Raw genomic sequence first — 26,610 nt, 5'->3', positions numbered from 1 at the left:
TGCAGTGCAAATCACATCCGATCTCTCTGCGATGCGAGTTCAGCCATACAGAGAGTATGGCTGAATTCGCATCGCACCCGCCCCAAACTCGCACGGGACCCTTTTTTTGGTCCGCAGCAGAATCGGATCGCATGGGTGTTCACACCATGCGATCCGATTCCTGTCCGAGTTTGCAGATCGCACTGCGATATGCGAACTGATCTGGGGGTGTCATTAACCTTTTACTGACACTCCCAGCAGTTCGCGTAGGGCAGTGTGAACTGCCACCGGGAGGCATGCGATGCGGGAACCCGCCGCGGATTCGCGGCGTTCCTGCATCCCTGCAGTGTGAACCCAGCCTAAAGCATTGGCAGGCATGAAAAAAAAAAAAAATTAATACTATGAGCCAAGATACAAAAAACACATTGGCAGGCATGATAAAAAAAAAAAAAAAAACATTGGCAGGCATGAAAAAAAAAACACATTGGCACAGGCATAATAAAAAAAAAAAAAAAAACACGTTGGCAGGCATGAAAAAAAAAAAAAAACACATTATCAGCAAAGATGCATAAAAAAAATATACATATGAGGCAGGCAATAGTTTCACTTACCTTTCTAGCAGTTGCAGGTCCTTTTACGACACTAGGCAGATAAGGTGTCCTCCAACTCCTCCCCCTTCGGTCACATGACCTCTTCTTCTTCATTTCCTGCTAAGGTGAAAGGCTGGCCGGATGGCTGCGGAGGTGGCTGTGGTTAGCGGCGCTGGCACAAGGAGCAGCCCAGCCCGCAGCCCAGCCCAGCCCGCAGCCCTTGACTCCTGCAGAAATAAATGCGGCCGTCTCCGCGGAGTCGGCCGCGGAGCCGGCCGCGGAGCTTGTTGCAGGATCAGCTTCGCAGGGACATGCGGCCTGGCGGTCCGCGGCCCACCGGGCAAATGCCCGGTGTGCCCTATGGCCAGTCCGGGCCTGCCCTCACTCCTAGCCTCTCCCTGCTACTGCACTCATCACCTCTTGCAAATTAACCCGCACTGTTCTGATCATTATAAGGTATATATTTACTGATCGTACTGTTGCTTTAAATTGGCATCCATTACTAACAGGAACTGCAGTATATTCCGCCCACTTCCTGCCCAGCAGTCATATTAGATAATCTTTCTACAGTGAAGGAAGCATACTAAAAACCTCCACTATTTCTTAATACAGGCCCTGGAAGCATAAGTCTGTAAGTAAGCAGTCATCAGTTTTCAATTAGTTAGTATATGTTCTACTAATGCAACTACATTGTATATGTGTGTTGGTGGGAGTTTACCCAGCTAGGCCACATTTCTGCTAGCTAGTGCCTTAACAGTATTGTAGCATGCATGTTACTATTTGCATTTGTGATGTAATGTTAAATGCTAATGCATATTTTTATAATTTGTGTTTTGCAGTTTAACAAAAAACTTATTCTGAGTAAAGATTACAACTATTAGCCCTTCCTCCTAAAAACAATGGCCACTATGCCATACTCATACTATTATATCTTTCTGCTGCCTTTGTTACCGTTGACCACTTGCTCCTCTTCAAAAAAAGTCCACTCCATTGGCCTCCAAGACTCTCCTCTTTTCTGATTATCCTCATACCTACCACAGTTTTCGTCAGTATTGCTTACAACTCTGTCTCCTTTTCTTCGCCTTTTCTTTCAAAAGCAGTCCCCAAAGGTTTCGTCCTCAGACCCATTCTTCTCCATCTACGTCTCCTCCCTTGGCCACTTGATAAACTCATACCACTTTGAATACCACATCTATGCTAATTACATCAAAATCTATCTTTCTACTCCCCACCTCACCCCTTTCAGTCTCCTCTGCATTACTAATTTATTAACTGACATATCAGTATGGATGTCACACCACAACCTCAAACTCAATATTTATAGAACTAAACTCATAATATCTCTCCGCCTGTGGCCCCTCCCTTGACTCCATCAAGACCAATAATACAACTGTTGGTCCCTCCCCTCATACCAGGTTGCTAGGTGTAATCCTGCATGCTGACCTGCCCTTTCAGCCCCAAATCACATCACTATCCAAATATTGTAGACTCCACCTCTGTAACATCTCCAAAATATGCCCAATTTAAACTGATGAAACCACTAAATCATTAATTCACACTTTATCTCTCGCCTTGACTATTGCAACTCCCTCCTGTGTTGCCATAAGTTTAGTAGTGACTTGATAGCCATAATATGGAGTTAGATATATTAGCCCATATATTGTTACAAGCTAAGGCTCTCTATTGAAATGTAATTAAACCAGTTGGATAGGTTTTTGGAGATGAGCAGAGGACAGGAAGTTGGTGGGAGGGGCCTGGGGGTCTTTTGAAGAAAGCATGTGGTGGAAGCAAGGGAGTTGTGTTTTGGAAATGAAAGAACAAGATGAGGCTGCCCGAAGCTGGAGAGTTTTGGAGACGTTTTGAGTTTGGACTTTGAAGGACATTACATCTTGGTCTCTAAGTTGAGTAACTGTTTAGTTTACTTAATGCATACATATTGTACATGCTTAATTTTTGCTAGAAAGGATATGAATTGTGTTGTATTGTGTATCCTACAGTTGTATGTGCAGCTAAGCATTGGTACACTACAAAAGTCTAAGCTTCCTTGCTTTTACCGCAAGAACCTTAATAGATAGACGGAAAGCAAAACACTGGGGGGCTTGTGAATAAGGCTGCAAATGTTTTTGGTGTCCTTGAGGATAAGGCGTGTACCCTTCCTACATGGTCCAGAGATAGTCAGTGGGTGTCTATTGTAAAGGAGCTGGCTAGATATGCTTCTCCTTTGAAAAGAGCTTGGGGAGAAGGGGTCTCTGATCTTTCCTCAGATTTTAGTCTCAAAAGTTTTGGGTTCAGTAAGGGAGAGATATGGGCAGTTGTGTTTGGTTTGCACTTCCTGCATGCTCAATATATTGAATCTGAAAAGTGGGAAAAGGCAGAATTATAAACAGATTTACGAAAGGAGCAGCTTGCAGTGACATTCAAGTGTTTGGAGGAAACTGCAAGCAAGGCAAAAGATTTATAAACTAGGGTAATCAAAGTTAAACCTGCAGTGGCTTCAAAGTGTGTTTAAACCCTTGTAGGCAGAGCTGAAGATTTTAATGAATGGTGTACCACCCTCATAAACAAGTCTAATGATGCCCTAACAAAGGCCTTAAGCCTGTAAGCAAAAGTAGGACGTGTGCCACTGGTGCTTCCCATAAGCGCGAAACTGGAAATTCGATCTCAAATAGAGATGGCCGAGTTGAGCCAGATGAAAGTAAAGCAAGGCCTATGGTTTCCAGGAGACAGGGGGGAGAAGGGTGGAGATACCTGTCAAAGACAGGTATTTACACCCACTTCCGGGCATAGACTCCCGTGGGAGTCTATGTCATTTCCTGTCCTGCCGCGCTGTCTGCTGGGACACACGCGAGTCCCAGTGACAGCGCGGACAATTCCTATTGCGCTGCGCGACTCGCGCATGCGCAGTAGGGAACCGGGAAGTGAAGCCGATTCGCTTCACTTCCTGATTCCCTCACTTAGAATGGTGACGGCAGCAGCCGAGAGCCGAGCGATCGATCAGCCTCGGCTGGCGGCATCGCTGGAACCCGGGACAGGTGAGTGTCCATTTATTAAAAGTCAGCAGCTGTAGTATTTATAGCTGCTGGCTTTTAATATTTTTTTTTAGGTGGAATCCCTCTTTAAGAAGTGGAAACAAGTGGTTGAGAATGGTAGATTCAGTCACATTAAGTGTTTCTGTTGCCATAAAATGGGACATGTTGCTAAAATGTACCATGCTGTAAAGACTGGACAACACCAGGCATGTGTTTCCAGGACAGCACGGTGAGGCATGCAAGTTTATTCATTCCTTTGGAATTCAATGCCTTTCTTTGATAGTGTTTCAAGGCAACAGTGGGCACCCTACAATAGTTTTGCAGTTAAAAAATTAGCAGGTAGAGAAATGTAAGCAGTCAGCTATGTTTTTGGCACAGGTGGAAGGAACATATAATATGCTTTGTCTCTTACTCTTTTAAGGCACTGAGCATCAGCAGGTCAGAAGATCGGATGAGAACCTGAGGATTTCCTGACTTTCATCTGAGCATTTCCTTATGACAAGGACAAGGAGGACAACAAAGGATTTACATCATCTGGAACTTTTATTCCACAGACTGGCAAGGACATTATTAAACCTGCTCAAAAGTAATGTTGCAGCCTTCCAGGGACTTAGTTTGACCGCCCAGAAGATACAGGAGTAGAAATTGCATTTTTTCCTCCCATTTAAATATATAGGGGGTTTATTTTGCCTTTTCCTGAACAAAAGGCTTTACAAGATGTTGGAGTTTCCTATATTATGCTATAAAGTCAAGATGCGATATGTATTGCCATGGCTATTAGTGACTTGCTAGCCATATTATGGAGTTAGAAATATTAGTCCATATGTTGTTACAAGCTAAGGCTCTCTCCATTGATATGTAAATAAACCAGTTGGATAGGTTTTTGGAGATGAACAGAGGATAAGAACTTGGTGTATACAGGAAGTTGGTGGGAGGGGCTTGGGGGTCTTTTGCAGGAGGCGTGTGGTGGAAACAAGAGAGTTGTGTTTTGGAAGAGAAAGAGCAAGACATGGCTGGCAGAAGCTGGAGAGTTTTAGAGAAGTTTTGAGTTTGGACTTTGAAGGACATCTCATCTTGATCCCTAAGTTGCGTAACTGTTTAGTTTACTTAATGCGTACATATTGTACATGCTTATATTTTGCTAGAAAGGATACTTGGCTTGTGCATGGTTTAGGCATATTTTGTAACCTATGAATTGCATTGCATTGTGTATCCTACAGTTATATGTGCAGCTTTTCTGTTTAGTAAAGCATTGATACACTACAGAAATCTAAGCTTCCTTGGTTTACTGCAAGAACCTTATTAGATGATAGCAAAACACCTCCTCATAGGCCTACCTCTTTAAACGCTGCCCCCTTTCAGTCTATCAGGAATGTAGCTGCCAAACTCATCCACTTAACTAACTGCTCAGTGTCCGCTACCCAGGGCCATCTTTAATTTTGATTGGACCCTGGGCAAACATTTTCTTGGGCACCCTCCCCTATGCAATTTCGCTCTCCACCTGCCCTGAAACATACAATAAATAGCAGCTAGACTTGAAATCGGTTTACTAAATCAGATCAGGCAGCGATTGCGTTTGGTTGCCAAAGTTTACAATGCATCATTATCGCTCACTGACTGGCCGCAAGAGGTCACAGCACACATTATGGCTCACTGATTATTTGCTAGAGGTTACAGCACATGACTTATGCTTGTTGATTGGTTGCTAGAGGTTACTGTACATCAATACTACTCAATAATTGGTTGCTAGAGATTACTAGACATCCTTACCACTCACTAATTGGTTGCTACAGCTTACTGCACATTATTACTGCTCACTGATTGGTTTCTAGCAGTTACTGCATATCCCTACCACTCAATGATGGTTGGAAGAGGATAGTGCACATCCTTACTGCTCACTGATTGGTTGTTAAAGGTTATAGCACATTATCACTTCACTGCCTGCACACCACCTCTAATGAAATCCAATGTTAGATGGCATTTACACTGACCACCAGTGTAAGGGAAATTCTGCATTTACAACCAATGTAAAGGGAAATGTACACTTATCACCAATGTAATTAAGAATTTGCACTTGCCAATGTAATGGGGGAATTGACATCAACAACCTATAAAGGGGGATTTCTACAATGGCCACCAATGTAATGGAGATTTACACTGACCATTAATGTAATGGGGATTTACACTGACCAACAATGTAATAGGAGCATTCACAGTAACCACTAATGTAAGAAGGGATTTACACTGACCACCAATGTAAGGGGGGCCATTACACTGGCCACTAGTGTGAATGAAAGGATTGTACACCAAGCCTCAATGTAATGAGAAGATTTACACTGACCACCAATGTAACTGAGACATTTAGCCTGCGTTCACATTTGTGTCGGGAACGCATGCAGTATCACTTTCCTGACACTACAGAAACATGCTGCCCTTTAGCGGATACACAGAAATGTCATTAGTTGTTAATGTTACCCTCACGCATCTGCTGAAATTTACGTTTTCACATGCACAAAAATTCAGGGTGCTGTGGCACCATGTTATTTTGAAAAAGGGTTCCACCTCCAATTTGCTTAGCTTTGCAGAACAGGATGATGTTAGGCTTAATGACCACAGTTGTAGGCAAGACTTTCCAGCATGCCCCTTTATCTCCCTAGTGGGCAGCATTCAGCAGAAGTGATGGTGAATATGACCTCAGGGTGGCATGATATACATACGAATGCTACATATCAATGCCTTTGGTCCACAGCTATTTACATATTAATGCAGCCGCTATTTGCATATTGATGCAGATTATTTCCATGTAAACACAGGGTCTGCAGGTGAGTCAGCAGAAATGGGCAGCATTAGTAACAGAACTTCAAACTGAGATATTGGGACACCACACATGACTAAAACGACAAGGGAATTTAAAACGGGGATAGTTGACAAGTATGAGGCAGCTGCTTTGGGCCCCACAACAATCAGCTGCCCCTTTTTCCCTGGCTTAAAAACGGTCCTGCCTCCACTCCTCTCTGCCAATCCCTCCACTGGCTTCCGATTGCCTAACAAATGAAATTCAAAATACTGATAGCATAACCAATATTATCTAAATATATCATATTTATATGATGTATATATATATATATATATATATATATATATATATATATATATATATACAGTGCCTTGTGAAAGTATTCGGCCCCCTTGAACTTTTCAACCTTTTGCCACATTTCAGGCTTCAAACATAAAGATATAAAATTTTAATTTTTTGTGAAGAATCACCAACAAGTGGGACACAATTGTGAAGTGGAACGAAATCTATTGGATATTTTAAACTTTTTTAGCAAATAAAAAACTGAAAAGTGGTGCGTGCAAAATTATTCGGCCCCTTTACTTTCAGTGCAGTAAACTCACTCCAGAAGTTCAGCGAGGATCTCTGAATGATCCAATGTTGTCCTAAATGACTGATGGTGATAAATAGAATCCACCTGTGTGTAATCAAGTCTCTGTATAAATGCACCTGCTCTGTGATAGTCTCAGGGTTCTGTTGAAAGCGCAGAGAGCATCATGAAGACCAAGGAACACACCAGGCAGGTCTGTAATACTGTTGTGGAGAAGTTTAAAGCCGGATTTGGATAGAAAAAGATTTCCCAAGCTTTAAACATCCCAAGGAGCACTGTGCAAGCGATCCTTTTGAAATGGAAGGAGTATCAGACCACTGCAAATCTACCAAGACCTGGCCGTCCCTCTAAACTTTCAGCTCAGACAAGGAGAAGACTGATCAGAGATGCAGCCAAGAGGCCCATGATCACTCTGGATGAACTGCAGAGAACTACAGCGTAGGTGGGAGAGTCTGTCCATAGGACAACAATCAGTCGTACACTGCACAAATCTGGCCTTTATGGAAGAGTGGCAAGAAGAAAGCCATTTCTCAAAGATATCCATAAAAAGTCTTGTCTAAAGTTTGCCACAAGCCACCTGGGAGACACACCAAACATGTGGAAGAAGGTGCTCTGGTCAGATGAAACCAAAATCAAACTTTTTGCCCACAATGCAAAATGATATGTTTGGCGTAAAAGCAACACAGCTCATCACCCTCAACACACCATCCCCACTGTCAAACATGGTGGTGGCAGCATCATGGTTTGGGCCTGCTTTTCTTCAGCAGGGACAGGGAAGATGGTTAAAATTGAGGGGAAGATGGATGCAGCCAAATACAGGACCATTCTGGATGAAAACCTGTTGGAGTCTGCAAAAGACCTGAAACTGGGATGGAAATGTATCTTCCAACAAGACAATGATCCCAAACATACAGCAAAATCTACAAAGGAATGGTTCACAAATAAACGTATCCAGGTGTTAGAATGGCCAAGTCAAAGTCCAGACCTGAATCCAATCGAGAATCTGTGGAATGAGCTGAAAACTCACAAACACTCTCCATCCAACCTCACTGAGCTCGAGCTGTTTTGCAAGGAAGAATGGGCAAGAATTTCAGTCTCTCGATGTGTAAAACTGATAGAGACATACCCCAAGCGACTTGCAGCTGTAATCGCAGCAAAAGGTGGCTCTACAAAGTATTAACGCAAGGGGGCCGAATAATTTTACACGCCCCACTTTTCATTTTTTTTTATTAGTTAAAAAAATCCAATAGTTGGTGATTCTTCGCAAAAAATAAAACTTTAATATCTTTGTTTGAAGCCTGAAATGTGGCAAAAGGTTGAAAAGTTCAAGGGGGCCGAATACTTTCGCAAAGGCACTGTGTATATATATATATATATATATATATATATATGTATATATATATATATAAATATATAAATAAATTTATCTCTCCATTCCACCCTATATCTCCTGCACTCTCCTGCACTCTAGCTCCCTTGTCTCCCCCCATGCTCGTCTCCAGGACTTCTTCAGAGCCTTTCCTATCTTCTGGAACTCTCTACCCCAATCTGTCTGACCAGGGGTGGACTGACAACTCATGAGGCCCCCGGGCAATCCGAGATTATGGGGCCACACAGTATACACACACACAGTATACAATCACACAGTATACACAGACATATTTCTATTGGCTGAGAAGGTACTGGAGACGTTAGGCAGCTATAATCTTGGGATTTTTAGACCAAAAGGATGTCGATAAAAGGACATTTCAGAGACCGATGTAAAAAAAAAAAAAACACAGATTTTTACATACTGTCCCTGGTTTTACTGAGGCTGGCAACCCTGATGGGGCCCCCTAGTGGCTCGGGGCCCTCGGGCAGTGCCCGAGTGGCCCAATGGTCAGTCCACCCCTGTGTCTGACTATCTCCTACTCTGTCCACTTTCACGGGATGCCTTCAAACTCAACTCTTCAGGGAAGCCTATTCTGCTGTCAGCTAACAACTGAATCTTTTATTTCTCCCACTAGCTCTTCCCTCTCAGTTATTACATTTTGCTCCACTTGCCCCTCCCTATTAATTTGTAAGCTCTCAGGAGCAGGTTCAGCCTAAATCTCTTGTATTTGGTTGTATTATTACTATACTGTCTCCCATTATATTGTAAAGTGCTGTGCAAACTGTTGACACTATATACAGCCTGTATATTAATAATAATACTACAGTAAAAATAATGTATACCATTAACAATAACACAATTCTTATTTAATAAAAGACTACTCACATTTTGGGTGCAACTTCAAGAAAGATACAGGATGTATAACATGTCCAAAGCAAAATTTAGGGTATATTTTAAATTGTTCTAATGAGAAACACACCACTTGCTAAAATATCCTATGGGTCCTTTAAAATGTTTTACACATGGGTGGTCAGTAGGGTTGTTCCGATACCACTTTTTTAAGACTGAGTACCAATACCTTTTTTTAATGTCATATGACAGTTTTCAAAGCACAATACAGACTAATGATCTTGTCTTTATAATTATGAAGAACTATAACTCAAGACGTTATAAAAGAATAAAACGGTTTTATTTGCTTGTCACAAAGTTGTAAAAAGCTCAAAGATTTTTCACATAACAGCTTGATAAATACAAAAAATATATTTTACAACAATAAAATATATTGATAACAACAATAAATAACACATTTTAAATCACACAACCAACCAAAAGTACAAAACAGTAAAAAAAATACTGTTAAATATAACAATATAACAGTACATTGTTTAATCATGGGGAACAGTATGGGCTAGATTAACAGGCAATCTAGCAATTAGAATTATTATTTCTCAAAAGTTAGTGGCAAGTTTTTTTTTTTTTAGAAACAAGCATCTCTGCATGTTCAGACATTAGCCTGTTTCTGCTATCAATAAGGACGTTAGAAGCTAAGCTGAACAGTCTTTTACTTTCCACACTACCTCATGTGGCAGAAAGATATGTTTGAGATTTCAAACTCTGGCTAAAATGGCCCACTTTATGAACTGCCCAGTACTGAAGGGGTTTCTTTGAACGAGGTGCAGTGATCTCTCCCAGGTAAGCTTCCAGCTGTATAGTAGCAGCTTTTAGAGCACTGCTTTCAGATGTAGATGAACATTCACCAGAAAATTCTGCAAAGACACTGTCCAGACTGGTACCTGGCTGGTCACAGTGAGGCCTTTTGGAAACTAGTTCTTCATGCTTCTCCTGAAATACAATTGCCTCTTTAGAAATGTTTTGCCGTTCCAGTATAAACATTTCTTTTGCCTCCCTAGAAGTGCCTGAATTACAGAAAAATGTATTGTTATACCTAGAATAAAAAAAAAAAAAAAAAAAAAAAGAAACAATCAATGAATGTAATATATTCTTTCTGTGCATTAAGAAAAAAATAGTCAGAGCATTACACTAAAAACTCAATAAATAACTCAAATAAAATTACTCTAGTTAGCTTTTAAAATGTTGTTAAATAACATTACATTTTTTTAATATCATTATTTATGAGCACATTTAAAGCTTTTTTTTTAATATTTAATTTAATAGCAGAAAAAGTACAATTTCCTTGGATCAAGTAAAGTTGCGATACAGTAAAGTGGATTTCACGTAGTACCAGTAGCAATCTGTAGCATTGTGACTGCAGGAATTACATCAGAGGCAAACACATCTGAATAACTCACTTGGCGAGTCATCCCTTCCAAGGGAGCCAAGATTTTGATCATCTTCTCCATCAGATTCCACTGTTTTGCAGTAATGGTGGCAGGGAGCCCATGTTCAGCAAATACACTTCAAGGGCCCCGTTTCAGAGACTTCAGCATGTAAAATGTGCCATTTGAACAAGTTGGCATGTCTGGTTGGAGTCGTCTTAGTGGCTGACCAAGCTGTATCTGGATGTCCTACAGCCGAGAGTATGCCAGGTTAGAATGTTTGAAGTGGCCAATTATTCTGCACCTGACTCCCACAGCATCCTTAATTCTGCTCTGTGATAAATGTCCCTCTGAGACAGCCAGCTGCAGTGTATGTGTCACACATGAAATACTGGGAAGTCCAGCATCTTCCATACCTTTTTATCATGTTTTGGGCATTGTCCTGGACCACAACATGAACAGAACTTCTGGGAATCACCCAAGTCTGAAACATTTCCTCAAGTATGTTTGCTATTGCTTGACCAGTGTGGGAGCCTTCAAATTTCGTAGCCTGGAGCATGACCTGATGCAGAGAGAATACGCCATCTATCCACTGCGCCATTAAGCTGATGAGAGACAGTGGACTCACTACTGCTCCAGATGTCAGTGGTGAAGATAATTGCCTTTATGTTCTTCTGCAGCATGATGTTAATGTGCTTTTTAACCACGTTGTGGATCTGTGGTAAGATGACGTCTGTTTTGTAGCAGCGACTGGGAATGTCGTACTTCGGCTCCAACACGTTAAAAAATCGATGAAAACCCATGTTATCAACAATTGAAAGAGGTTGATCATCCAGAATAATAAATTGGGTGAGCGCCTCTGTTATTTTTTACAGCTCTGGGGTTATCTCTTGACAGCTTTTCTCTTCTGGCTAAAGTGTGTTGCAGAGTTGGCTGCCAAGTGCTACTGCTAGCAATAGAGGTAAATTCTCCATGCTTAAATTTTAATTTCAAATACTTTATCAGATTACTGGTATTGTAAGAACTGATTTTGTTTACCTCCTCTTGATAATTTTGCCGAACAAAGTTTTCAGTTTGCAATCCGTGGGTTGTCCTCGTTAATTTTAAATACTTCCACACCGTTGACATTTTGCTGATGTCTCTGTGCAGTGCGAGTACAAGTACTCGCACAAATGCATCGGTGTCCACTAGGGATGAGCCGAACACCCCCCAGTTCGGTTCGCACCAGAACTTGCGAACGACCCCCGCGTTCGGTACGAACGTTAGAACCCCATTGAAGTCTATGGGACTCGAACGTTCGAATTGGAAAGTGCTAATTTTAACGGCTAATATGCAAGATAGTGTCCTAAAAAGGGTTTGGGGACCTGCCTCCTGCCTCAGGGGACATGGGTCACTGCAAAAAAAAGTTTTAAAAACTGCCGTTTTGGCGGGAACACTGATTTTAATGACGATTAAAGTGAAAAAAAAAAGTGAAATATTCCTTTAAATATGGTGCCTGGGGGGTGTCTGTAGTATGCCTGTGAAGTGCCACGTGTTTCCCTTGTTTAGAACAGTCCCTGCACAAAATGACATTAAACGGAAATAACACCATTTAAAACTGCTTGCGGTTTTAATGTTATATCTGGTTCCTGCAATATGGTTGAAAATCATTGAGAAACATGGCATGGGTAGCCCTCCCTGCCCATTACCAGCCTATTTGGGTCTTGTACGCATATTAAGGGGAACCCCGTACCCATATTAAAAAAAGGAAATGCGTGTGGCCCCCAGGCCCTATATACTCAGAACAGCAGTATACAGGCGGTGCAAACAAGACAGGGACTGTGTAGGTTTGTTGTGTTAAGTTGAATCTGTTTGTCATTTTCAACCGGTACATTTTTAAAGTGTAGCTCCAGTCAAAAAAACTATCTTTAAGCTTTTTGGAAAACATAGGGAAGGGTTATCAGCCCTGTATAATTTGTTTTGTCGTCCATCTTTTTTCATCTCACTTGCTGCTGTCTCCTTGCGTTTGCAAGTAGGAGATGTTTGTAAGTTGGATGTTTGAAAGTAGGGGCCTGCCCTATATTATAGCGGTATGTACTGGGTACAGAGCACGCAGACAGCACGCACTATCTCCTAACACTACTGACTGCAAGCTCTATTATTAACCACTTGTTAGCCCAATGTTTGCATAAAGTGAAAGATGAAGTTATGCTGAGTAAATAGATATCAAACATGTCACTCTTCAAAATTGCACATGCCCGTGGAATGGCGCCAAACGTCGCTACTTAAAAAATCCCCATAGGCTACGCTTGAATTTTTTTTTTACTGGTTACATGTTTTGAGTTGCAGAGGAGGTCTAGGACTAGAATTATTGCTCTCGCTCTAACATTCTCGGCGATACCTCACATGTGTGGCACATGCGAGCACATGGGGACATGGGCGCTTTAATTTTTATTTTATTTTTTTATTGTTCATTTTACTTTATTTATTTTAGTTTGACATTTTTTTCCCCAAAAATATATTTTTGATCACTTTTATTCCTATTACAAGAAATGTAAACATCCCTTGTAATAGGAATATGGGGTGACAGGTCCTCTTTACAGTGAAATCTGGGGGGTCAATATGACCCCACATCTCACCTCTAGGCTGGGAAGCCTGAAATAAAAAATAAAAAAAAGATTCTGGCTTTGATCGTACTGGCGAGTTGGTAGAAGCACCGGAGGGCGGTGAGGGGTGGGGGGCGTCTATGGCTGGGTATTTCAGGGTATCACCGAGTATGGCTGGGTATCTCTGAGTATGGCTGGGTATGGCAATTTATGGCAGGGTATTACAGAGTATTGGCGGGGTACTACAGAGTAATAGCAGGGTACTGCAGAGTATTGGGGGGTACTACAGAGTAATGGCAGGGTACTGCAGAGTATTGGGGGTACTGCAGAGTATTGGGGGGTACTGCAGAGTAATCGGGGTTACTGCAGAGTAATGGGGGGTACTGCAGAGTAATGGCAGGGTACTGCAGAGTAATGGCAGGGTACTGCAGAGTATTGGGGGGTACTGCAGAGTAATGGGGGTTACTGCAGAGTAATGGCAGGGTACTGCAGAGTAATGGCAGGGTACTGCAGAGTAATGGCAGGGTACTGCAGAGTATGCACTGGTATTGCAGAGTATTGGCAGGGAATTGAGGGGTTAAATTCGGTGAGCAGCGATGTGGGCACTGCAGATGCAGCCCACATCGCTGCTGACACCGATCTCTTTCCCCTCCGCTGTACCGATCGGTACAGAGAGGGGAGGGAGGAACCGGCGTCATAACATGACGCCGGTTTGTTTCCAAGTGATCACTCCGTCATTTGACAGAGCAATCACGTGGTAAACGGCCGCTATGAGCGGCCGTTTACCGTGATCCGTGATGCGCCGGGTCCACAGAGTGCGCACACCTCGGGGCACGCGAGAGCAGAATTCTGGGAGGCCGTTAATTAACGGCCTCTCAGAGTTAAACAACCGCCCTGAAGCCGTTAATCGGCAATGGGCAGTTGTTAAGTGGTTAAAGCTAGATCACTAGCTATATAGGTGAGGTGAATATAGTGGTGTATACTGCAGTCAGGGCACAGACAACAACCACTACACAGCAGCAAGATAGGAAATCAGCCAAAAACGATTAGTGTGTACTGTGTTGAAGGTACACAGAACACCCACTGCTTCAGATGCTAAGTAACACACTACACGAAGCCGCCTCAAAGGCGGCCTTATATAGTGTGGGGCGTGCACTACACAGCCTGAGCTATGATTGGCCACAGGCAGGATGCCTGTGGCCAATCATGGCTCTCCTCGCTGCCGGCGCTGCGATTGGCCAAGCATGCGGGGTCACAGTGCATGCTTGGCCAATCATCGGGCAGCAATGCACTGCGCCAACGCAGTGCATTATGGTCCGCGCGCGCGTCACTCGAATTTTGACGCGAACGGCCAAAACGTTCGGAATTCGCCGAACGCACGAACAGCCAATGTTCAAGTCGAACGTACGTTCGACTCGAACACGAAGCTCATCCCTAGTGTCCACTCAGGTTTAAAATAAGATCACAATACAATTTTGTTGGCACTCCACTCAAAAATGATCTTTTAGTATAGATGAAGGCTGGTGGCTTGATACAGCCCCTGACGTCTCAAATGTTTTTGGGGACACCAGCAGTGGAATTTATATGCATCAAAGTGATACTAAACAGAGACGTGTTCATTGCAAGAATTCATTCACATAAATCATGTACAATACATCATGCCACTGTTTTTTTTTTAATTCTCTAAGTACCTTATTCCTGCAGCTCAGTTGTGTGGTCACATGATATTTTACTCTTCTTTGGCATCTGCAGGCAGGGCCAGACTGGCCTACCAGGACATTTCCCAGTAGGCTGCCTGCCCTGAAGCCGCTTTGAGCTACACTGTGGCTGCAGTGTGGCTCAAAGCAGAGTCCCACTGTGTCACAGAACTCAGGGTGAAGTCGCGCTATGACAAAGGCACCGTAAGGTGGTAATGATGGGCATGGTGAGGCTACATTGATTGGCATGGTGAGGCGACAATGATGGGCACATTGAGGCTGCATTGATCTCTTGTACCTTGTCTGCAGTCTCTGACCATCTCCTGTATCATGTCTACATTCTCTTACCATCTTTAGTATCATGTCCTCAGTCTCTAATAATCTCCTGTACCATGCCCACAGCCTCTGACCATCTCATGCATTATGCCTGCAGCCTCTAACCATCTCTTGTATCATGTCCGCAACCTCTGACCTTCTCTTGTCTTATATCATGTCTGCAGTCTCTGAGGGTGTCTGGAGAGGAGTCAAGAATGGGAGCGCCGCTGGGATGGGAATCATGGGAAAAGTCAAATGTGTGTGGACTGTGGAGAGAAGACTATAGGATAAAACCATAGCCACCAAACTGGTGCCAACTGGTTGAGCCCTGCACGGTACACCTGAGAGGAGGTCAGTGGCGGCGCCGTCAGGCCAGTCTGGGGGGGGAAAGTCACTGATGTAAAGGGGCACGGATATAAAGGTTTCCCCCTTATTACCCCCCTTTACCTTAGTGTATTCTTTCTGTGGAAGGTGGTCTCTGGTCACTAGAGACCCCCCCCCCACATTCCCAGAGTCCTTGTTGTCCACTTTGATGATTCCTCCACTTTTACTACTTTTAACTGAACATTTCTGTTATATATATGAAGCCCTATGTGATTTCATATCTGTCTCATCTATATACAGTTATAATATGCTTTTCAAATGTGCTTTGAAATGTATGGTTTTCCCTTTTATGAACAAGAAAATAATGACGCTATATTGTTGGGCTGATATAATAATTCTATGGGGCTGGTATAAAATTATTTCCAGGACTGGTTTTTATTCCCAGTCCGGCCCTGTCTGCAGGGAAGATGTTTTGGAGGGGCTTATATTATTCTGCTGATGTATGTTCTCTAGTTGACACTAGGAGTGTCTGTACAGCCCTGATTGGTGTCACATGACAAAAAAAAAAAATAATAATAATTTCAGAAGAGCAATTCAAATTAAAATTATTAATGTAAAAAAACTGTTTAACAGCTTCCTATAAATCTTAATTGAACATCAATTGCATATCTTTTTTGTGCATTATAATGGTGTAGGCTGAGTCAAAAATGATTGATACTCGCTTTCATTTCATTCAAATGGCATCGACATCCAAGGCTCTTTTTTTTACTTTACAGGTATGAGCAATAACATTAGCTATATTGAATACTGGTTTCTATTAAAACAAAGCTTTTTATTAGTTTCTTAGTGATTTAATCAATCAGCATACAATATCCCACCCCCATAGCTGTTTAGATAAAGGAGAAAATGAAGAGCTTAGAAGGGAACTGAAACTGGAGCATGCTCAGTAGATGGCAATAGCTCATCTACATAATTTCAGGCTGCAATGGGCACACAATGGGAGGGACAGCTGAAGGCAGGATCAACCAGTTATAATTCACTCTACACAAAAGGAATGCTCTAGTGGCTTTGTGAGTATGAACACTCTAATACCTGATCCATCACTGTATCCTGCTTTTTGGGTGTTCCTGTCCATTTTTTGCATTTTCTATAATATAAAACAAAATATATTATAATAATATAAAAGAAGAAATAAGAAGAAGGAAACTGAAAGAACAGTAGTGATGATACTTTTGACATGTGTGTTTAGTTTAGTATTTAATAGCTATAAATTGAGAAATGACAGTTTTTTCTCATAATGTTATCATTGCCAGTATCTTTTAAAGTGATTGTAAACTCTTAATTTTATTATTTTAACCACTTGCCTACTAAACACTTTCACTCCCTTCCTGCACAGGCCAATTTTCAGCTTTCAGCGCTGTCACACCTTGAATGACAATTGCGTGGTTATGCAACACTGTACACACAGGATTTTTTTTTTATCATTTTTTTCACACAAATAGAGCTTCCAGTTTTCACCAATGGGTTTATTATTTTTTGATAAACAAAAAAAAAATATGGAAAAACATTTTTGTTATATAATTTTGCAAGCAGGTAATATTTCTCCTTCACTGATGTGTGCAGATGCACTGATAGGCTGCTCTGATTGGTGGCACTGATGATGAGGCACTGATTGGCAACACTGGCGCTGATAGGTGGCACTTGTGGGTACTGATTATCAGCACTGATCGTGAATGCCCTCCCAACTTTTCTTTTTTTTTTGTTTACAAACGTTTTTATTAACGTATTTAAGCAAGTAAAAACATATAAATGCGTGGAGAGAATACAGTGTACATTCAAAAACCAACATATGATTGTACAGGTAAACAGCTCTCCAAATTTAATTGAGTAAGAAAAATAATAAAATAACAAAATTCAGAATGAAAAAGAAACTGAGTAGCTGTTTCTTCAATATAAATAGATTTCTTACATAGAAGATATGCTCTAGTCTAGACACTAATCTTCCAATATACAGGAATCGGCAGTACTGGGTGTGTTATATTCCAGAGATACCCAATCATCCAATGACCTCAAATGGGGAAACAAGGAAGCCCTCCAAACACAGGTTACATCTGATAAGGCGACCAGTTAGCCCACTTACACTCGAAAACACGTATGATATCCATGAGGGTGTGGTGTACCCTTTCTATCAGTTTAATGGATTCCAATGCGATGGAGCACACCTGTGACAATTAAACAGAGGGACACCGCCAGTTTAGGGCAATTGCCCAGTGGATGGCACTGAAAAGTGTGTGAGACAGATTTTGATGGGGCTGGGGGGGATCTCCCAGAGCTATGCAAATAAGACGAATATCTGGTAGGTCAGGTCCACATGTGCACCTGTTATCTGGAGCACCATCAATGAGGTTCTTTTCCATATGGGTTTCAACACCGAGCAGCTCCAGAATGTATGGAGAAAAATGCTCCTCTCGTGACAACCTCTAAAACGTGTCAGGAACTAAGGGGAAAATCTTATTTAATCTAAAGGGGGTATAATTCCAGCGGGTGTGTTGCTTGACAACATTCTCCTTAATAGCGATGGAGCATGTGCATTTATGCATGTTAGAGACCATGTCAAACCAATCCTCCTCTGAGATCTCCTGGTCAGTCTCCGCCTCCCATACCAGCATAGCTGATGATTTGGCTGTACTATTGTGGTCATAAAGGTATTGATATAAGGTTGAGATAGTCCCCTTATCTCTAGAGGCCTCCACACAAAGGTTCTCAAATGGTGTTACAACTCTATCAGCCGCCTGAGTTGACATATTAGAGAAGAAATGTCGTACTTGTAGGTATTTAGTATAGTATAGTTTGTAAGGTTGAATAAAGACACCAGTCCATCCAGTTCAACCTGAGTGTCTACAATTGTCCCTATCCCTGTACATTGTGTCTCATTAAAATGTTCATCTATTATATTATTATTTATTTAAGGTACCCGTATAGCGCTGTCAATTTACGCAGCACTTCCCACATACATTGCACGCTCACATCGGTCCCTACCCCACAAGGTCCCCAACTCACATCCATATACTAGGGCCAATTTTTGGACAGAAGCCAATTAACCTACCAGCATGTCTTTGGAGTGTGGGAGGAAACCGGAGTACCCGGAGGAAACCCACACAGGTACAGGGAGAACATGCAAACTCCAGGCAGGTAGTGTCGTGGTTGGGATTCGAACCAGCGACCCTTTTTGCTGCTAGGTGAGAATGCTACCCACTACACCACTGTACCACCCAAATCCGCTGTTGGGGACACCAGATGTAAGGAAGGGTTCCGCTGCTGGGGACACCAGATGTGAGGAGATATCCACTGCTGGGGAACCAGATGTGCGGAGGGGCTCCGCTGCTGGGGACACCATATGTGCGGAGAGGCTCCGCTGCGGGGGAACCAGATGTGCGGAGGGGCTCCGCTGCTGGGGACACCATATGTGCGGAGGGGCTCCGCTGCGGGGGAACCAGATGTGCGAAGGGGCTCCGCTGCTGGGGACACCTGATGTGAGGAGGGGCTCTGCTGCTGGGGACACCAGATGTGAGGAGGGGCTCTGCTGGGGACACCTGATGTAAGGACGGGCTTCTCTGGGGGCACCTGATGTAAGGACGGACTCTGCTCATCCTGACGCCATAACAACTATGGTGCCGGGATGATTGAAGCACTAACACCAGGTGTTTGGAGCAACTTTATCTGCTGATTGTTAAAGTTTCTGGAATAGACATACTTTTATTGTGGTGTAGGATCTGGGCCTGCTGTCCCTCCATCTCTCTCTCATTCTCTCTCCCTCCTCTCCTTCTCCCTCATCCCTCGTTTATCTCTGAGTCTAACCACACCCCTTTGAACCATGCCCCCTTTAAGCCACGCGCAATATTTTGCTTAATCCACGCCCATTGTTCGTTACGCAATTCACACGCTGCATTTTTCTTTCTCCGACCCTTAATTATAACACCACTCTAAAATGTTGGCAACTATGCAAACAGGACAGAATTTTTGATCGGTATAGCTGCCCCTCTTGACCTGGATTCGTATGTGGTGAAATAACATTGTTTAACCTCCCTGGCGGTATGATTAGTTCTGGTTTTAGGTGCTGAAAGCGGTACAATTATTTTGCATGGAAATTTGGCGTTTTATATTGTAGTCCTGTAATTCCTAGGAATAACTCTTTTAAATCTGTTCAAACCAGAGTCTAGCAGACATCCCGGGTATGATAAAGTTTATAATATAATAAATAATAAAAATTATTTAATAATGTAATCAAATCCAAAAACACAGAAATTTGCTCATTTGCAGAATTGTCGCTGTCATTAGATTTAGTGTTTGATGACGAATTTCCCCACAAATCGCTATCGCTCAATTCTGCAAGTGATTATAATTTATTATCGCTGTTTTCTAGTTGGTCTAAAATCACTTTTGACATAAAGGGACACTTTTTGGTTGCTATGGGCAATCTCCAAATTCCAGGCAGAAAAAAAACAGTATTTATAATATAAAAGTGCATGCAGGGCACTGCACAGACCACTAGAGACAAAGGGGTGTGTAATTTTTTTATACAGTACTGTAATCTGTAAGTGTGTGTGTTTTGTGTAATTTAACTTTTTTGAATTTGGCGCCGATCTCCGCTCCCCTGCGCCGTAACGTCGCAGGGAACGGAGCTCGGCGGCATTCGGGCACTGTGTGAATCGAGCGGAGGACAGCACGATCACACAGCGCGGAGGACATCGCTGGATCCAGGGGACAAGGTAAGTAAGTTTCCCGAGTCTGGCTCGGGGTTACCGCTTATGATAGTAAAATCCTAACCCGAGCCAGACTCGGGATCACTGCCAGGGAGGTTAAAGGACTTGTCTAGGTAGGATGGGTGATTATGTGTGGAAAAATGTGTTAAAGCCATACCCAATATTTCGCTTAAACCACACCCATTGTTCGCCACGGCGCAAATGTGCACGCCGCATTTTTCTTTCCCCCACTATGTCAAGCCTACAATCGAATGCCCCGCCCAAAATATAATAACAATTTGCCTACAGGCAAAAAAGTGTCCCTATAATTTTTTTTTTACAATGTTGGCAACTATACAAACGGGACCGAATTTTTGATCAGTATAGCTGCCCCTCTCGAACTGGACTTGTATGTGGTGAAGTAACATTGTTTAAAGGACTTGTCTAGGTAGTATGGGTGATTGTGTGTGGAAAATGTGTTTCTTGAAGCAGTAGTATGTCTGCTCCCAAGATTTTATGAGATCTGAATGCTTTTTTCCTTTCGTGTGGGGAATTAAAAACGTTATGGGAAATCACCTTAAAGCGGGGCTCCACCCTAAAGTGGAACTTCCGCTCATCGGATACCCTCCCCCCCTCCGGCGCCACAATTGGCACCTTTCAGGGGGAGGGGGGTGCAGATACCTGTACAGTACAGGTATTTGCACCCACTTCCGGCATAAATATCCGCAGAATCTGCGGATATTTACGCCACTTCCTGCGGGTCCCCCGCTGTCTGCTGGGAAACACCCGGATCCCAGGGACAGCGGGGACCATCCTTATTGCGCAGTGCGATTCGCGCATGCGCAGTAGGGAACCGGGAAGTGAAGCCGCAAGGCTCCACTTCCTGATTCCCATACACAAGATGGCGGCGGCAGCACCCGAGAGATGATCGAGAGATCGGCTTCGGGTGCCGACATCGCGGGCACGCTGGGCAGGTAAGTGTCCTTATTTTAAAAGTCAGCAGCTGCAGTATTTGTAGCCGCTGACTTTAAAAAAAAAAAAAAAACGGCCAAACTCCCGCTTTAAGGGAGGGATGCAGCTAAGGGATCAATAGGAGTCCAGGTCGAGGAGTAGGCCCATAGAACAACCGACAGTACATTTCTAAAGAAATTAGGTTGAGAAGATAAGTGGTAAGTAGAATACCAGCACCATCTAGTGAGCTTAACAGGTAGAACAACCAAATAAGTAATACATTGATAATGCAGAGTAAACAGTGAAATTAAAAACATTCCGAAAAAAATATAAAAGTCCATAAACCAGAAAAACAAGCCAAAAAATGCCAGAAAGTTGGCTGGTGGGGTCAGGGGAAAAGCACTCAGCCTGAGGAAAAAGAGCAGTGTCAATTCAGACCAAAGATTTGATTTTTCCAGGTACATGAAGGGATCTTTCGGGACAGGACATCCCGATCCATGGTGGAGCCAACAGGTAGGGACTGAATTAGAGTAGGGGGACAGTCAAGCAGACACGACCGGACTTCAGCACCGCTCGGAGAGTGTACAGTAGCTAATGAGCATGCCTGCTTCGTTCGGTCATCCATAAACTTAAAAGAAAGGGAAAAAAGGAAAAACAAAACAAAGGAGGGCAAGAGAAGCAAGTGTTAGCGTTGACTCTGACGATCACATCTTGGAGAAGGAGCTGCTCAGATAGGAGCTGAACATTGAGTAGAAGGTAGCCTAGGGAGCACAGCTGCATTGAGGAAGCCCAGCTTCACCAAAAGCTGTTTACACTCTGGAACCGTGGTAACCGCGTATGTTGTGCTGTTTTGGGGAACCTGCAGCTTGAATGGAAATCCCCAATGATACCAGATCCTGGCAGACTGAAGAACAAACGTAACCTCTTTCCTCTTCCTGCATTTATCCAGGGTGGTAGGAGAATTATCGGGGTACATTTGGATAGAAGTGCCCTCATACTGGATGTTTGGTGTATTGTGAGAGGCCCTGAGGATTTCTTTCTTAATCAGAAACTCTTTAAGGCAGAGCACAATATCCCTCTGTGGTTTTTCGGGGGGGGGGGGGGGTTTAGGATGCAGGGGTCTGTAAATCCTGTCACAGGTAAACGCAGACAGGGGAGAGTCAGGGGGCAGGTTTTTTCACCGCAGGAAGCAGATCCAGATTACGGTTTCTGAGACCCCTCGCACCCTGAGGTTGTTGCATAGTTACATAGGTTGAAAAAAGACACAAGTCCATCTAGTTCAACCATAAATATAAATAAATACATAAAAAATATGAAACAATCCCATATACCCAGTCATATACCCACAGTTGATCCAGAGGAAGCCGAAAAACCCCAGCAAAGCATGCTCCAATTTGCTACAGAAGGGGAAAAATTTCCTTCCAGACCCCCAAGAGGCAATCAGATTTTCCCTGGATCAACTTTACCTATAAATGTTAGTACCCAGTTATATTGTGTGCATTTAGGAAAGAATCCAGGCCTTTCTTAAAGCAATCTACTGAGCTGACCAGAACCACCTCTAAAGGGGAGTCTATTCCACATTTTCACAGCTCTTACTGTGAAGAAAACTTTTGGTATTTGGAGATTAAATCTCTTTTCCTCTAGGCGTAAAGAGTACCCCCTTGTCCTCTGTGATGACCGTAAAGTGAAAAACTCAACACAAAGTTCACTATATGGACCCCTTATATATTTGTACATGTTGCTCATATCCGCCCTTAATCTCCTCTTCTCAAGAGAGAATAAATTCAGTTCCTCTAATCTTTCCTCATAGCTGAAACCCTCTATGCCTCTTATCAGTTTGATTGCCCTTCTCTGCACTTTCTCCAGTTCCCCGATATCCTTTTTGAGAACCGATGCCAAAAACTGAACTGCATATTCCAGATGAGGTCTTACTAATGATTTGTACAGGGGAAAAATGATATCGCTCTCTCTGGAGTCCATACTACCAAAACCCCCAGATCCTTCTCCACTACGAATTCCCCCAGTTGTACTCCTCCTATTATGTATGATGCATGCAAATTCTTAGCCCCCAAGTGTATAACTTTACATTTATCAACATTAAACCTCATCTGCCACATAGTCCCCCAATTAGACAGTGCATTGAGGTCGGCTTGTAAATTGGAGACATCTTGTCACATCTATTTCTGTTATTAAGGTCCTCCAGGTGAGCATGGAGGGTTTTAAGGTCTTTCCTGAGAATCAAAGTAGGCTAAGCTGAGTCATCACGTTTGGTTTCTAATAAGTCAGTCCTGGTGCCTAGTGCTGCAATCTCCAGGGACAGAGTGTTAGTGGATTTGTGCAGCTCTGATTGAAAATTCTGTGCTATCTTGTCATACATGACAGTAAGACTTTCATCCAAATCAGATTTTGAGAGCTGTACAGCATACTCGCTGTCTCCCATGTAGTGGGTTGGGGATGCCTCTGCAGCCAGAGAACATGGCTGTGTCTCTTCCAGCCGGGCGCCATCTTGAGACACATTGCTCTGCTCCCTCACCCAAAACAGGTAGTTAGTTAGGGACCTTTGAGCCATTTTATTGCAGTGATTTCTGCATCCAGGCATATGCTAATCATTCCACCGGGGGTGTGGGCTGAAATTGAGGTTAAAGGGTGTCAGTATAGGCCTGGGATTGCCAGTATAGTCCTTACTGTTCATGGAGCTTCAAGCCTCTGCTTCCTTCCTGCTTCGCACCACGCATGCGTGTCCCCTGCTCTCCTGACATTTTAAGCCTGCACTGTAGCCGTCTTTTGGCTATAGCACGGGTGGTAAGGCGTTAAATAACAAACATGTTATACTTATCTGCTCTGTGTGATGGTTTTGCACAGAGTAGCTCAAATCCTCAACTTTTCATGTCTCTTGTCGGTGTGCTCTTTGTCCACGGACACACACAGTGTGGCTCATCCCAGCCCTGCCCCCTGCGCCATCTTCAGTGGCTGTGATTGCTTGCCAGTGGATCCGGCTGCTATCTCTGAGCCTATCGGAAGGGAGAGAGCCACAAGCACATCATTAGAGTGAGATGATCAGGTTCAGGTAAGTATAAAAGGGGGAGGGGGGGTTGATATATCCAAAAGCAAGCCCAAATTTGCAAAAAAATAACAGCTGGAACAATATCTTCAGGCAATTTAGTTTTATCTTCATCATGAATGAGTTAAAAAAATAAAAAAAGTAAACTTATCTCAGTGTGATGAATCATACATCAGGAGGTAAACTATTTCTGAAGTATGTGTTCATTTGCTCCTGTCAACTACCCAAGCCCAGCAACTCGTCCAAACTGTACAAAAAAACTGTACAAAAAAACTGTACATAAAAACTGTACAAAAATAGGGAGGGGAGGGGGGCATGACAAAAAAAAAAAGGGCAACTAAAAGTCAAACTAACCTTTTTATGGACATCCTTGTATACTCAAAAAATGTGTTTTCATGTGCATGTATGTCACTATACATGATGGCCTCTCACTGGCCTCATTTTTCTCAATCAGAGATGACCAGGTGGACCCAGTATCTGCTTGCCCCCTCTTTCTCTGTTCCTCACAAAAGAAATATGACATTACAGCATCTGTGAAACACATCTTTTCTTCATCATTCATGTTGGAGAAAAAAGCACCACACAACACAGCAAAGACCAGGAACAAGAATATATTCATCCAGGAAGCAGAAACACGTAGCAAGAAATTCTAAAACAGATTCTATTTTTTCTGTATTGGCTAATAAAAATCTGCCAAAGATCAAAACTGCCTTAAAAATCACTGTACAAAAATGCACATACTGTACAAACATGTGACAAAATGTGCAACAACGCTACTCTTGGGTGTAAAAGCAGCTTCAAATTTTCATGAGAGGTCCATGAGTATATGGCTGTCTTATATGTTGCCTTAGTTATCTGGTTTATTCATAGGATAATCTAAACTTGTATTATATGTATGATTGTAACATGCTGTATGTTTGTCTCCTTTTTTCTACATTCAACCACTTATTTTGCTTTGTGCTATCTGAAAACACTTACAAAGTGAATAATAATAAATCTTTTTTTTTTTTCTTACATGGACACAGAAGCACCCATTCAACTAATGTGATAGATCAGTCAGGGTCACCCCCAATGTCGATGCCGGTGAAACACTTCAAAACTAACAGTAGCCAAAAGCTCATTCTTTGTCTAAATATCCAACATACGGTAAGCAGAAACTTGGAAAGTTAGAGTAAGTAGTGGTAAAAGGGTAACAGGTCCAGACCTTTTGCTAATGTGTAAGTAAACCATTCAATGGTGATAAATGTCTAAGATGGCAATTTTCCTCATGTTGGTGAAATTTCTTATTTCCTGTTGCGTATCCAGGACAGAAAATTAAGTAAAATCACTAATAGGACATATACGGCAAAGAATAGGGATTTTAACTCATACTCTAAGCCCTTGTACACACGGTCGGAAATTCAGACGGAAAATGTCTGATCGGACCGTGTTGTCGGATAATCCGACCGTGTGTGGGCTCCATCGGACATTTTCCGTCGGAATGTCCGACCAACAAAGTTTGAGAGCTGGATATAACATTTTCCGACAACATGATCCGATCGGACTTTGTCCGATCGTTTGTAGAGAATTCCGATCGGACAAAGTGCCACGCATGCTCAGATCAAATTACAAGACCAAAGTTATTGGCTACTAGCCTGAATGTAGTCCCGTCCTAACGAATGAACGTCATCACGTACCGAACGATCATATTTTCTGACAACTTTGTGCGACCGTGTGTATGCAACACCAGTTTTGGACAAAATCCGTCAGAAAAAATCAGACGGATTTTGTTGTCGGAATGTCCAAGGGCTTAGGCTGGGTTCACACTGCTGTGCTGTGCAATATCACATGTGATTTTCACCGCACTGCTGTGCACATCACATGCGATGTCTGTGCGATAGAGATTGTATGGCCGAATTTGCATCGCATTCGGACCAAAATCGTGCAGGACCCGTTTTTTGGTCCACACCAGAATTGGATCGCATGGGTGTTCACACTGTTGTATGTGAACAGTGGTTCGCATACGACAGTGTAAATTGCCTGAGAGTCCCTGGATTCGCAGGGTTCCCGCATCTCACTAACGTGAACCAAGCCTAAAACTAAAACGATAACATTTCGGCTAGAGGTACACTCTAGGTTTCTTAGGAGCATGAGATTAAAATCTCCTGCATGGTCAAGGGATAAGAGGTGAGTGTAGTGTTGCAGAAGGCTTGGTAGGAAAGGTCCAGAAGAATTTACTTTTTTAATTTTGGATAGCGTGGAGAGAGATTAGAATACCTGTCAGGTTTCATTGCTGACTTTGAACCCAGTAGGGAGATTCACCC

At 42.8% G+C, this 26,610-nt stretch overlaps 1 long non-coding RNA gene across 1 annotated transcript; it reads left to right on the top strand.

The window, feature by feature from the left end:
• The first annotated feature begins 414 nt into the window (after positions 1-414).
• Positions 415-4,867, top strand: LOC143988233 (uncharacterized). The gene is made up of 2 exons (XR_013276795.1): positions 415-1,200; positions 4,020-4,867. It is a non-coding gene; the product is annotated as an uncharacterized LOC143988233 (long non-coding RNA).
• The last annotated feature ends 21,743 nt before the right edge of the window (positions 4,868-26,610 follow it).

The sequence above is a fragment of the Lithobates pipiens genome, unplaced genomic scaffold (genome assembly GCF_037356315.1).
Source record: "Lithobates pipiens isolate NorthernLeopardFrog02 unplaced genomic scaffold, aLitPip1_a1.2 Scaffold_18, whole genome shotgun sequence".
In the NCBI taxonomy this organism is placed as follows: domain Eukaryota; kingdom Metazoa; phylum Chordata; class Amphibia; order Anura; family Ranidae; genus Lithobates; species Lithobates pipiens.
Note: the sequence above shows the minus strand (reverse complement) of the source record. Positions and strands in the feature narration are given on the sequence as shown.